This window comes from Cydia fagiglandana, chromosome 2 (assembly GCF_963556715.1).
Source record: "Cydia fagiglandana chromosome 2, ilCydFagi1.1, whole genome shotgun sequence".
Lineage (NCBI taxonomy): Eukaryota > Metazoa > Arthropoda > Insecta > Lepidoptera > Tortricidae > Cydia > Cydia fagiglandana.
In genome coordinates, this window is record NC_085933.1 from 21833336 (window position 1) to 21846956 (window position 13621).

The 13621-nt window shown below is 36.2% G+C and overlaps 1 protein-coding gene across 1 annotated transcript in view; it reads left to right on the forward strand.

Moving 5' to 3' along the window:
• Positions 1–283: 283 nt before the first annotated feature.
• The window catches only part of LOC134678858 (uncharacterized), a 164272-nt gene continuing 150934 nt past the window's right edge, over positions 284–13621 (forward strand). Inside the window, exon 1 of the mRNA XM_063537578.1 lies at positions 284–589. The gene's annotated coding sequence lies outside the window, so the exon portion shown is untranslated. The remainder of the gene's footprint in view (positions 590–13621) is intronic.

Genomic DNA, 13621 nt, shown 5'->3' on the forward strand with positions numbered 1-13621 from the left:
TTTGATGGTTACTGTGTAAAATGGTACCTACCTAGTGTGTAGAGCTTCGTTTGAGTTCAAGTTCGACTTGTAGTGCTTTAAAAGTTATTCTGCTCATCTTTCACGTCGTTATGTAGTTCGATTACCCATTAATTTGTTTAATCTTTCAAAGTTAGTCCAGCTTTGTTATGTACTAACATTGTTTTCCACTTTTATTTCTTTTGATCAACAGTCAACACTGCAGGCACCCTGACTAATGCATTTCGCTCCATTCATTAACAGTTATTTCATATGCTGCAGATATATATTCCTGGTATTTTTTGCTATTTATAATAAAATTAGGTTAGACGGGATAGCTTAAACAACGGCTGGGAACTCAAACAAGCCTGACAGCTCGTTCCCATCGATTTCCCAAAGCGCATGTCTGCTTTCCCGCCATTTCGCCAGTACCGCACCGCCCGGCGATCGTCGCGCGCGGATCCCGTGCCAAAATTAAAAAAAAATATACATTAAAAACATTTGAATTAAACCTTTGTGGTTGCGCGTTTGTTTTTTAATATTTTTCAGCCAGTGTTTTCATAGACTTGTTTTAGGATTACGCTTCAATTTGGTACGTTTCATTGAAGTATTATTTTAACCATTAGTTTTAAGTAAATAACTACCTATGTTGAGTATGATATAGCGTATCGAAGTAATATTAGGAATACGGTAGCCTTAAAATATTACAGTGAAACATTTTAAGCATGAATGGCAACCAAGTTAAAAGCAAAGTCATTTTTTTTAATGAGACCAAGGCATTGTCTCCACACAGCCTAAGGGGTTTTTCTTGTAGGTTGACACGTATTTCGCTGAACAATGGATGTCAAATTAGTGGCCTGTGATATTGCAAAAACAAAATCGCAATATCACAGGCCACTCGTAAGATGTTTTATGATTTTCAAAAAAGGGTTGATTTTTTTTTTAATATGAATTAAGAATAAGGATGCATTTATTCAGAATGTATCTGGTATACCTACAGCTGGATTGTTGTCGCTGTCGCTTTATCGCATCGCATTCGTTGCCTCAGCTAGGATAAAGCTAAAGACTGGGCACTTACGTTAAATTATTATTTTTAACGATCTATTATGTTTCTATTATTTAGAAACTACCACTTAAAAATAAGTGTCCATTGTATTGTTTATTTATTGCCTACTAATAAGGAGTAGATAGATGAGTCTCTATTTCATTTGAATAGGTATAGTAATGTAATAGAATAAAAAATAATCCTTGAAACACTTGCAAATTTAGTGAGTATCTAAGTTCCATTGGGTATTATACTGTATTTCAAATAAATTATTTTACACTATGCATGAAATAAAGCACCAGATAATTATTAGAAAAACACAGATAGAAGTTATTTTTAAACACAAGTTCTATTTAATAAATCGGATAGAAGTATAAATAGTAGGCGAGTTGACTGTGACGTCACGATGTAATGTTTCATATAAATCCCACCAAAAACATAAATGTAAAAAAGGAGAGCCAAGTTCAATACAAAAATTATGCTTGGCTGTGGGGCTCGCCGCAAAAAGAAAGGAGATCTAAATGAGTGCCACTGCCAAGTTCTATGCAAAATCCAAATATGTATTTATAGGAACAAAATAACATTATAAACAAGTATTAAACTCTATTTCTTTGCTTTATTGGATACCTATAACAATTGCTGTTATTTAAAAAAATGTGAGATCTTAAAGTAGGTTAGATTTGACTTGGCCAGTTTTCATTATATCAATCATTTTATATATATTGTAATTCTGATAAAACCTGGCCAAGCCAAATCTAACCTACTTTAAGATCTCACATTTTTTTAAATAACAACAATTGTTATAGGTATCCAATAAAGCAAAGAAATAGAGTTTAATACTTGTTTATAATGTTATTTTGTTCCTATAAATACATATTTGGATTTTGCATAGAACTTGGCAGTGGCACTCATTTAGATCTCCTTTCTTTTTGCGGCGAGCCCCACAGCCAAGCATAATTTTTGTATTGAACTTGGCTCTCCTTTTTTACATTTATGTTTTTGGTGGGATATCAATACTTTTTGTAAAGAAAACTAGGCAGGTATTGAGATTTAATGTTTTTTCTTGTGTTTCCGCTGTATGGTTTTTACTTCTGTTCTTTGTATAATTATGTGGTGCCGCGCGCCGCCGACGACACACCGTTGGCCGGTTGTTTAAAGCGTATTACAAGTTTTTTGTATGGGGACACCACTTATTTTTTGACTAAACTTTATTTTAATATAGCAAATATAATAATACATATATTGGGGTAGTTTCAAATATCTGCTTGTAACGGTTCCAACGCTACAATAAAAAAATATTTTTTTTGTATGGGGACCCCCCCTATTTTTAAACTTTTTTTTTATTTTTAGATTTTTTCCTACGCTTACACACAATAACCGAGCTGGATTCCAAATTTCATCCTTCTAGGTCATCTGGAAGTAGGTTAGGTTTAGGTACTTATATGTCAGTCCCAATAAAAATGGTTTTTTTGTATGGGGACCCCCCCTATTTTTAAACTTTATTTTATTTTTAGATTTTTTCCTACGGTTACACACAATAACCGAGCTGGATTCCAAATTTCATCCTTCTAGGTCATCTGGAAGTAGGTTAGGTTTAGGTACTTATATGTCAGTCCCAATAAAAAGTGTTTTTTTTGTATGGGGACCCCCCCTATTTTTTAACTTTATTTTATTTTTAGATTTTTTCCTACGGTTACACACAATAACCAAGCTGGATTCCAAATTTCATCCTTCTAGGTCATCTGGAAGTAGGTTAGGTTTAGGTACTATAAGTCATAAGTCAGTCTTAAAATTTACGACTTTTTGACCTTCATACCTTTATAACCGTTTGAGCTAGCTTCATGAAATTTGGGCTTCTAGATATCCTTATGGATATAATTAAACACACGTAGTTTTATGTGTTTACATCAAAGATGTTTTGAGTTATAGAAGGGTCAAAAGTGGCACCAAGTGGTTCGTGTAATATTAGACTCGGCGCTGGCTAGCCAGTTCCTTTGCTTGAACTTGGCTTGACACGCTGCCGCGTGTCTAGATTCCATATTAACAAATCGTTTTGACAGTTTCTAAAAAAGAAACTGATTCGACTAGTAGGAAAATACCCTATTGACCCATTTTGCACATGACTGTACCTAAAAAACGGATACGGACTAAGTGTGTGTGGTGGCAAATTCTATTGAATACATTTGAACTCGGTTCACATTGTATAGATAGGTATTGATCATATTGAAAATACAGCGACATTTCTGTAGAAAATATACAATCGTAGTACATCGTATCACAGATTTACTTCATCTTGCTAATGTTTTCAGTATATTTAATAACATTATCCCATCAGCTTTTGTCCAAACTTGGTCTAATATTAAGACGCCGGGGGCGGCCAGATTGCAAGTTGCTTTTGACGAAGTCAAGAATTATGCTGTCAAGCCCTTCACGTTAGTCTCAGACAGTATAACTTAGACCTCCGATCCGTAACAAATATGAGTAAATGGAGATCATTCTATTCTGGTCGAGTAGAGATGACTCGCCTACTTCGCTCGGTAAGACTACATAATAGGAGTGAAAAGTAAAGAGTTTGGAGTGTTGAGTTTGGGTACTTTATAGCTTCTGAACAATATGACGTTAAAATCTCTGCCAATGTTTGAAGATAATAAATAAAGATGGTTTGAACTACATAAATGAGCGAATAAATTAATAAAAATATAAACTGATCAAGTGCGAGTCGGACTTGCGCAAGAAGGGTTCTATATCATTACGCAGAAAACGGCAAAAAAAAACACATTTATTGTATGGGGCTGTCCATAAATTACGTCATCGATTTTTGACCCCTAACATCATCCAAAAATCATGCTTCGAATGACTCCGTTTCCTCTTACGTCATGCTACGATCATGCGATGTCCAGCCCCCCCCCCTAATTTGAAATGACGTAATTTATGAATAGCCCCTATGGGAGCCTCCACCTAAATATTTATTATATTCTGTTTTTAGCATTTTTTGTTATAGGCATCATCTGTGAAAATTTTAAGTAAATGCCTATCACGGTTCATCAGATACAGCCTGGTGACGGACAGACAGAGGGACATCGGAGTCTTAGTAATAGGGTCCCGTTTTTACCCTTTGGGTACGGAACCCTTAAAAAACTATTTACTATAGCGGTCCACCATAAAAGAAAATTGGCATTCTAATTTGATACACTAGTATTATTGCACGACGGAATTGATTTTAATTTGTTCCAAAATCGAAACAAACAAAACAAAAACAACTCTGATCTAATTAAAAATTATTTAAATTTAATTGAAGGCAACTGGTACTACTAGTATTACGTATTAGAAACGTGGGACGCTAGACGATAGGTAATTTACACCCACCCACGCCACAGGCTTTATTTATTTGATAAATTGTACATTTTGAACGTCTCAATATTCAATCACTTTGAAACCGTATCCCAGACGCTATGTCGTAATTTGATGTTCAGAATTTTATTACCTATCTATTAACTATGTATGAAATATGTAGCTCTATTATATGTACGTACACGTACTTACGTTTTATTATTGCTCAAACACATGCAATTTCAAGTTTATAGTTTATTCAACCTAGTCGCAGCTTCAGGCACGGCTCAGAGGTGCCTGAGGGTCTCCTACAAATATCGAAATTTCGTTATCTGCCTCTCTATCACTCTTGTATATTCGAGCGCTAGAGACATATAACGATATGTCGATTTTTGCGGTAGACCCAAGCACAAGAACTATAATTATATTTCTTTAAGAGTGATACCTACTCGTCTGCCATTCTGATATTTCATTTCCATCCAGAGGTAAAATTTGATCTAAAGGTATTATATTAGTGGGGTTCGCTCACAATATTTACGAATATTGCGTATGTAATTTACTTATCTATGGCGCGATTCGGGAAATGGATTAGACATTTACTAGATATGAAATAGTAACGATATGTGACGTTCCACGGAAAAAGGTACCTATGGTGGTTGCCGCTTACGCTATTATTAACGCCGCTCCAATATTATTGCGGTCATAAGGTACCTTTTGCCGTGGAACGCCACATATAGTTACTATTTCAGATCTAGTGAATCGGAGCGATTCGGGAAATTAATTAGAGATTCACTATAGTCCGTTTTTTTTAGCATTAGAAAGAACTTGGCAGAAGTAAGCTTGTGGTTCTAAATCCGGCACTTTTAGCGGTAATAATTTGAAGTAAATTATATGTATTGACCATGCTACATTAGATAATTCAATAATTATTAACAATTAAAGAGCCTGATAAAAACTGCACGCTTGCTTCTGTGGAGTTCTTTCTAATGCTAAAAAAAACGAACTATAGATATGAAATAGTAAAGATATGTGACGTTCCACGGCAAAAGGTACCTTATGGCGGCTGGCGCTTACGCTACTATTAACATCGCTCCAATATTCAGCCGGGGCAATGGTACCTTTTGCCGTGGAACGTCACATATCTTGACTATTTCATATCTAGTGAATCTCTAATTCATTTCCCGAATCGCGCCGCTAGTTGTTAAAAGAATGGATTGGCAGCACATCGCGAGTATTTCAACTACCCGTATATTTTAAAAGCTAACACTTGAATTCTACAGAAAGAATAAAATTCCCGAGGTTTTTCGTTTTCAACGCCCGCATTTTTACAGTTTAAATGGGTAAAAGCACTAAAAACAAAGCGGACGCCGGCGGTAAAAGTGATCGGTCGAACAGCTTCGAACGGGTACCAACTGGCTCATGTAAATCGGATTGGGCCTCGGGCCTCGGGCCTCGGCGCCAGTTTTTAAGCCCAGAGTCCGATTCAGGATTAAAACGGTTAGATCCGCTTTACTCTTTGTTTGGAAATTGGATCCATGATAGAATAAGTGGTTAAAGCCTGAAAGCTTTAATGGTTCGTCATAGCTGAGTACCTATTAAAGAAGTAGGTGTTATAGGTATCCTACACTTACTCTTTGTATTTCAGTTAGCTATTTTTACATACATTTGGTTTTGCTGCGATAGTTTGTACCCTACAATGTTTTCTCTAACTACCTGCTGCATAATAGTACATTGTGCAACATGGGGCGTAAGTAATATATTGCAAACGAGAGTAAGTTAAATCGCTCCGGCAAGCCGTCTCGATTTAACTTACTCTCGTTTGCAATATTATTACGCCCCGAGTTACACACAATGTTTTTCATCACACTTGCGATACAAAAATTAAGTATAAAGACAAAAAGCTGTCAATTATGGCACTAGAAACTTCATAACTCCCTAGGGAGAACGATTTTTCTATAGCTCCCGCTAAACCTGCGTGCAATTCCACATTTACTGAGCGAGTGTGATGAAAAATAATTTATTCCATCTAATGGAGTACATATTTTTTGTCTCCTGTTTGCATACGAGATTGTAGCAAAAAGTTTGTTCAGAATTGAGCTGGAGTCAATTATTTACACTATTTGAGTGCAAATTGATGTATTCCCGAAATTGCGGTTGTTACGTATATATCCGTAGTTATGCATCGAGGACAGGATTGTACCTGCTCACATCACTAGCTGAATTTACACTTTATATCTGGATAAGACTTGAAAACAGGATGGATCGATACGTTTTTTTATCTGGTACAAGCACAAAAAAGACATCTACTTCGATGCGGATTGCTTTTTCACATCCTTATGGGCTCGATTCGGATTTTGAAATAGACATCTATTAGATATCTTTTAGACATCATCAAGATACGATAACGATATGTTTAAGATCTAACCTGTCAAATTTGACATTTGCGCGATTCTGGAGATACTTTTGAACGATTTCCACAGGATATGACTTCGAGATCCAATTCACATCTAAAAGATATCTTACTCTATCTAACGTAAAAGTGACATTGGTTGCCCGAATTGCGCTGCAAAAGAGAACTAGTTGATATCTAAACTATAACGTATCTAGAATGGATCTAGTACGTGTCGTCTCTTGTAAATATCTTGAAGTTCGAATTCGGCAGTATGCCTATAATAGCAAATCGGGACGTTTCATAAATTTAATATGACATACCTACCAGATAAGTACCATATTGTATTGTGTGTATCATAAGACGCGTGTCCAAAAGCATTACAAATCGTTTCGGGAATGGTTGGACCATTTCTCCGGATAATGTCGGTGATTTTCTTGCCAAGTTGTTTACAAATCCAATATAAATTTGACCTCCCAATCTGTAAGAACTATTCTAAACCTGGGACCCAATATAAAGTGGTTCATTGTACGCTCGTGTGCGTTTGGTAGTATTAGGTATAGCCTTATGTTATTTCGGTGGAGTGCAGATTCAACATAATGACAACACTAGCTGGGTATGTGGTGTCATAGATGAGGGTGAGTAAATAGCTTAAAAATTGCGGTCTAGGCATTGCTTGTTAGTCCTGTTACTGATTCTGTACGCTTATAGCCTCGTGGGTTCGTGTTCTTCTCTCACTCTCACTGAGCGTAAGCGTGAGCGACATGAATAATTGCTGAGTTCCCTTAAAATTAAAATTGCGCATTTTTACAAGCAATTTCAATTTCAAGCAAGCCAAGGAATGGAATTCCTTGCCGGCGTCTATATTTCCGTGTTCTTATAACCCGGCAACCTTCAAATCAAGAGTGAACAGCCGGCCTAGCCAAGGTTACAATCGCTATCGCTTCGACAACGAAAAGCAATATGTCTCTCTATCACTCTTCCATATTAGTGCGACAGTGACAGTTGCGTTTCGATCGCTACGGAGCGTAAGCGATCGGCATCTTGGCTACGTGGCCAGGCACCTTCTGGGCGAGCTCGCTCCATCGTAGGCCACGTCTACGCCTCGGCTAGTCTGTGGCCATGAGTAAGCCCATTCATAATTAAAAAAAAAAAAAATCATATTTTTAGCCTTTGTGGATAAATTGTTACAAATTTTTAAAGTGCGTTATAGACCTATTTTCGTGATTTTTTTTCTATCGAGCGAAAGTAAAAAAACCGGGCAAGTGCGAGTCGGACTCGCGCACGAAGGGTTCCGTACCATAAAGCAAAAAAATATTCAAAAAGAAAACGGTCACCCATCCAAGTACTGACCACGCCCGACGTTGCTTAACTTTGGTCAAAAATCACGTTTGCTGTATGGGAGCCCCACTTAAATCTTTATTTTATTCTGTTTTTAGTATTTGTTGTTATAGCGGCAACAGAAATACACGCTATCACGGTTCGTGAGATACAGCCTGGTGACAGACAGACGGACGGACGGACGGACAGCGAAGTCTTAGTAATAGGGTCCCGTTTCATTAAATTAAATCAGGATTCGAATCTCTAAAGTCGCTAGAGAAAATCCTCAAGATTAGTAATTAAATATTTGGCAACCGTAATTTTATAACCGTACGCTTTTTAGAAAACTCTGCTCTCTGAACCTACGGAACCTTAAGAGTACATTCAACTGATTTCAGGGCCGGAGAGGTGACTTTTCTACAATAATCTAATGCCATATTATTGGTATTTTTTTTTGTGAATTATAACTAATTTGTAAGAAATTTGTCTTTCGGAGGAGAGGACAGAGGAAGAAGTAGAAGTGCGAGTTGGAAGGGGTAGATCTCGGTGGACTTTCTCTGATCAGATCGGGGAAATCCTGAAGAAAGGCCAGGTCAAGAGCACCCTAAACCGGCGAGCGTGTATGAGGAATGTTATGAAAGTGAAGGAAGCGAAAGAGGTATGTCAGGATAATAGCTAGTAGAAATCCGTGGTCTCTGCCTACCCTTCCAGAAAATAGGCGTAATTATAATAATGTATGCATAGTCTTTCGGTGCACGTTACGATAAAAGTATGTAGTTTGATTGCCGTGTTGTTCGTCACGTCGATGTTTTAGAGGCGCTGTTGTGGGGTAGTGGACACTCAGTCAGCTTTCGCAGCTATGCAAATAATGCAATCTGTATGTAAATAAAAATAGTGAGAATGACAGGAATTTATATTTTACACTGAATATGGAAAAGGAGGCTGGACTACAGCCGGCGTATTATGGATGGCTTTATCCATCCTTATCCACGTGATAAAATAACTGTCAGTTTTTAACACAGCGGGATAGAAATTGACGGGCACCATTTTATCACGCTGTCCCGTAGACAAGTACGACCATCATATCCGTACAGACTTTTTATGTACGATATTCGTAAATAAATTGTCAGTTTCAAAATTAGCAACCTATTTCATTTATCAGCCGCTTGCTGGTGTTCATATTTATAATTTTGATGAGAATGTAATTTGGTAATTAATATAGGTAATTATTCGAGCTGGTCCGTCGATGTGTACCTACGTGGTTCGGGGTTCAAAACTAAATTAACTGAACGATGTAAACATGGTCTGGTGTTAATTATGAGTAAACATATGTATATCTACTAACTACATAGACTAACCTGTAGAATAAAAATAAACTACTAAATATTGCGCGATGTAAATGTTAAAACATTTACATCGCGCAATATTTAGTAGTTTATTTTTAAAGCATGCACTTCTAAACATTTACCTATTTGCAACGATTATGAATCGTCCTGGACCAGAATAAAATATGAAGGCCAAACAAATAGACTGTTTATGGCTGAGCTCCGCCTGTGGAATCAGCTCTCTGTCGAGGTTTTCTCGAGAGACTTCATACTTCTAAGGTTCTTAAAAAAAGGAGAACTCCCCCGAAGTCGCAGGCGTCTATAGGCTACGGTGACTGTGTCAGGGAAGGCCGTATGCTTGTTTCCTACCGACTTATTAAAAAAATCTAGTTTTTCCCAACGTGAAAAAAATCTAGTTTTTCGGCAAAGCTATACATTTTTTAGTTTTGTCTATCATCGGATTTGAATATTCGGATTGGTTTTTGACATAAAAATAGTTAATGTACCTGAGGTCCTTTTCAAATATTTAATATTCCAAAAACAGGAACACAAAGTACCGTAAAAGTATAAAACTTTGCCCACCGCGTCACAGTTTAGTAAAAGCGAAATAACTTAAAAGTAGTTACAGATAGGGACTTACTTTACTGAACGGTGGGCAAAGTTATGTTAAAGGACAGAGTTTTATACTTTTACGGGAAAGAAAGAATATGAAAAGTATATATTATGTAGAAGTTCTGTAGTTGATTTGCAGTAGGAGCGCAAGTGGGCGTTTAATATTATTGGAAATGCACGTAGAGAAGCACTAGAGATAAATATAACTATGTCAAATGGCTTTCTGTCTAGCCCCTTTCGTATCTCCGGGGATCGCTAGGGTGGCTTGTATATTTTATAAGCTAGAAACGTAACATCTTCGACATTCCAAGTGAACTCTATCTTTAGAACTGAGAAATGGGTACAATTACTTCGGAGAACGTTTGATCGTGCGTTATTACAGATACCTACAATTATAATTTGCATTACATTGTATTTTTTGAAAAAAACGTAATAGGAGTGAATGCTGAAAATGGAGGTGTAACGCGGTATTCGTATTTTATAAAGATTCCTGCCTCGGTAAATAAGTAGTTATTTTTTATTAATTTTTTTTATCAAGTTCTCATACATACTTTGTGAGATCTATTTAGGTATATGAAACGTTGCAGCGTCAACTGCGATTGATAATGCAATTATTGGTGCACTTTAATAATTATGGGGAGTCCGGGAGACTTGAAACGTTGGAATATTGGAAAAGTACTTCTTTAAATGCAAAAGATGCAATTTGTTAGCTGTTGGAGTAGGTAAGTATGTATTTTTCCTTTAACTTGTCAACACGGTGAAGTCTTGTATTTTTAGAGGGTTAGCAACGTGCTTGTGGCTACATCGGAGTCCCTAGCATCCATAGTCTGTGGTGGCCACTTACCATCGGGCGTATGGCAAGCTTATTTGGTATAAAACATTGTAAAAGATGAATACAGTCATGGGTCGTATTTAGGAGGCCGTATTGAGTATAGCATCCTTTCAGGGGCGAACATTTTAATACAATTATACGAGTACATATATGAATTAGATGAGAAAGAGAAATGAGACTGTAACATCGTTAACAAAAGGCTTTTATCAAGGCAGGCAATTGGGATTGTTCATTTTTTTTAGACCCCCATTTTTATTTTATTTTCTGAAAATATAGGTTAATTTAAGATACCAATTTGAATGATTTAGTAATTCGTGGCTCGGTTGAATATTTATAATTTATTGAAAATATGAGATACGACTTCTCGTAAATTACATGTCGTCGGCTGATTAGGATAATGCACAAGCAACAACAAGCATTAAAAAAATAGTTGTCACTGTCAATTGATTGTAATGTCACCTGTCGACAATGTCAGTGTCACGTGTTTCTATAAATAACAATCGTCTGGAATGGAAAACTCGTTTATTTTGAATCATTAATTTCAAAATACCTACGCTATAAATTTGAGAAAGCTGATTCCAGAAATCTGCCTAAGTTATATAATATAACTTAGTTTTATTGGAGTATGTATCCATATAGCATCCAACTCCAACCATAACTTGGCTGAAATCAAGGGAGCAAAAATACAAATGTAAGTTACCTACATCATATATATTTTAACTGATTCGATTTGTAAGAAGATTGGATTCATAAAATCGTTACAAGCGTCCATTGCTAAAGGTAGCTTAGCACCCAGTGGGTGCTTTCTACCGGCTTGTCACCATTGTTTGGATATTGTACTACATAATACTTATACTACTATATTAAGAACATGCCAATTTTGCTAATTATATCCTATTATTTCAGGTCATCGTGATTCCTATTTAGATACAGCTGTGAGATATGTAACTGCACTTGGGCCCAGAACAAAGTTGAGCATTTTGTATTGAAACGAACGTCATATTAATTATTAATCGTCGTAATACTTTACGACCGTAAATAATGCCTGGGAACAGAGTAAATAACAAACCATACACTTCTCTTCTGGATGGTCAACAAGAAGCCATCATTGTCAGATGCTCGTGTAGAACATGATAAACATACATTTAATGTAGTTACTATTTTTTTGGAAACATATATAACATATTTCCCAAATTAATAAAAAAGTAGGTAAACAAAAACATGTTTTATTATTCACAACTCTTTATTAAGTCTTGTCCACCATGATATCAGCAGCTTGAACTGCAACATGTACCTGGAAATTAGAAATTATATCTTTTTAAAGCAGTTTCAGGCTGAATTTTGAGTATGGCTCTGTATTCTTATATATTCCTTCTTTCTAGTAGGCACCATCTCTGTTTAACGGTTTGCCTTTTAGATACTCTGGCTACATTACCACAGAAAATAAATAGATACCACGACCCTGCAATAAAGTGAGCTTTTAAATACTTAATTGTAGTAAATTAATATTAATTTTATACTTACATCGACGTGATTCTCACAGCAATACTGTGTGTAACACGTGAAGTAGGTAGGTATTCCAAGTTTAATTCACGGCACCATCTTTCACGTCGTAAGTCTTCGTGGATTCGAACTATTATTTTTGTGAATCATTCCCACACATAGGAACAAGGTTTTTGATATATTATTAAGCAATGAAGTCTACTGTTTAGGTATTAATTATAAATCAAATTGTAACAAACAAGCGCAGCGGTTTAACTGAAAATTTTTGTTATGACAATCTTTGACAATACGTGAGTGACGGATTTATTTACTATGGTTCGATAACTTTTATTATGCAATGACTTTACATTCAGCCCAGGAGAAGGTCAAACTAAAGTCATAAGGATATTTGTTGAAATATCTTCAATCCTCAATTATTATATCGCAGCAAATGTCGGAAACTGTTTAAAAACCTTATATCTCGAAATGGTTTTCGAAATAGAACATTTGAAAAAAAATGAACAATCCTAATTGTTTCTTGTGTTCACGTAGTATACACAAAGAGTATAAATGCTTGGGGCACGCGATCAGAATGGCCGAAACCGTGACGTAGTTTTTTCTTTGTTTGATAATTTTCTTAGCTATAGTCTAGTTTGGTCTATGGTATCGTATGGTTATTTGTTATTTGAATCTCGGTTCAGAGGCAAAATCATAGGTGTAGTACTGAACCACAGTTGGGTGACGGTTGTCTAAATCTCCATAAAATATAACTTAATATTTGATTAAGATTGACTAGAAACCGTCTAACCTAACTCTGCATTGACTTGGCAAGGGAAGAGACATCATTAACGTCAAGCTCTTATGGAAACATGACGGTTACAGTGGTGCTGCCACACTTTATAGCTACCAAGTCGGTGCAGAGTTAGACAGACTTTAGCTGAATTGCAAATTACTTCGTAATAGTCCGGAACAGCCAACAAGCTAGATTAAATAAGTTACTAAGTTTCGTAGTAAAAGTTTCAGCCTCATATAAGATTTCTCGCTAATTCCATTAAGATACCCCAATCTCTAGGGAAACCGCGTTGCCTTCCCACACTCCATATTAGGTGGTTTTTTCTAAAACTATAACTGTTCGAAAACCTACGTTATTGCACAGCCTGATGAGTGTTTATTTTTGTGTGTATATATATATGTAGTTTTATGGTGGGAAATTGCGGAGGTCATAGGGTCTCAGATGTCTATTTAAACGTTTGTATTATGTTCTAAAACAAGTTGATTTTTATTAGTGA